The 1793-nt window shown below is 42.2% G+C and overlaps 1 pseudogene; it reads left to right on the forward strand.

The window, feature by feature from the left end:
* Positions 1–548: 548 nt before the first annotated feature.
* On the forward strand, positions 549–1494 carry LOC144295153 (olfactory receptor 51V1-like; annotated as a pseudogene).
* Positions 1495–1793: the final 299 nt, after the last annotated feature.

Below are 1793 nucleotides of genomic sequence, written 5' to 3' on the forward strand. Positions count from 1 at the left end.
TACATCACAGTCGTCTAGTTCTCTCTTGATGCAAGTACTTACAAAGATATGATCTACTTTCTCGAGAGCAGAGAAACAAATATATCTTTGAGCTTTTGTTGTTGAGTTGAGACTCGAGCAGTGATTGCCAGATAAAAAAGACAGATTGAATCACCGGATGCATGAAGAGACAGACTGAACCGCGCCCAAAGGTGAAGGGTAACTGTTTTTTACAAATACTCCGAAAAATTAACAGACATCTGGAAAGTCAAAATTTATCATAATCTCTAGTTGCTCGAGAAAGACGAAATCTATTTTAGATCACTTTCCTTGGTCTACCCTCAATGTTTTATTAGGTAGACACACAACAAGATTCCTAAGTGTGGAGATGTACTTGGATAACAGGTGTGAACAGCAGTAAGTGTGACTTTTTAATGTAAAGAATTCTGTATTACATACCCATATCATTTTTGCTCAGATTGGTCCTCTATGAGAAAATAATTTGAATGAAAGCGCTCTACCAAATGGACACAAGTGCTGACTCGTTGGAAAAATACAGCAAATGATCCATGCCTGCTTTTCCTGCTTATGACACCAATTCCTCCACCTTTCTACTAACAGGCTTCCCTGGCCTGGAACAGGAATATCCCTGGCTGTCCATCCCTTTCTCCTGTATCTATGCTATGGTACTGTCTGGGAACTGCCTGGTGCTGCATGTGATCCGGACTGAGCCGAGCCTGCACCAGCCCATGTTCTACTTCCTGGCCATGCTGGCCCTCACTGACCTGTGCATGGGGCTGTCCACGGTGCACACGGTGCTGGGCATCCTGTGGGGACTTAGCCAGGAAGTCAGCCTGGATGCCTGCATTGCTCAAACTTATTTCATCCATGGTCTGTCCCTCACAGAGTCTGGAGTCCTTCTCGCCATGGCTTTTGATCGCTTTACAGCGATCTGTAATCCTCTGAGGTATACGTCCATACTAACCAGTGCCAGGATTACCAAGATTGGGCTGGGAATTTTAGTTAGGAGTTTTGTGTTCATTATGGCTCCCATAATCCGCCTAAAGTTTTTCCACTATTGCCATTCCCACATCCTCTCGCACTCTTTTTTGCCTTCACCAAGACTTACTAAGACTAGCATGTTCTGACATTCGCTTTAACAGTTTCTAGGCCTTGGCTCTGGTGATTTGCACACTTTTGTTTGATTCCATGCTAATTATTGTATCCTACATTCTGATCCTGCATTCTGTCTTGGCTATTGCATCCCGGGAGGAGCGGCTTAAGTCCTTGCAGACCTGTGTCTCCCATATCTGTGCTGTCATGGTTTTCTATATCCCAATAATCGGTCTGACTATGGTGCATCGTTTTGGGAAACACCTCTCTCCTATGGTCCATGTCCTCATGGGCAACATCTATATCATCTTCCCACCCTTGATGAACCCCATCATCTACAGTGTCAAAACCCAACAAATCCGTGGCAGGATTCAGAAGTGGTTTTCCATGAAAAAGGAGTAAAACACTTTCGATTACATAGACACAGGGGCTTACCTGTAGAAAACTTCAGGCAAGGAGAGGGAAGGAATATATTTATTTAAAGACGTTAAAAATAAGGTGACTGAAAATGAAGACTTACAGGATATGCCCATTACATGAAAGATTTCTAAGTATCAAAAATAATAATCAAACCCAAGTTTGAAGTTCTGATAGTAGAGTCATTCATAACATGGCATTATCACTTCTGACTAGAAAAAAATAATATTCACAATTGTCCAGAGAAGTTTAACTTACAAGGAATATCTATAAAGAAGTCATCC

This window comes from Canis aureus, chromosome 23 (assembly GCF_053574225.1).
Source record: "Canis aureus isolate CA01 chromosome 23, VMU_Caureus_v.1.0, whole genome shotgun sequence".
In the NCBI taxonomy this organism is placed as follows: Eukaryota; Metazoa; Chordata; class Mammalia; order Carnivora; family Canidae; genus Canis; species Canis aureus.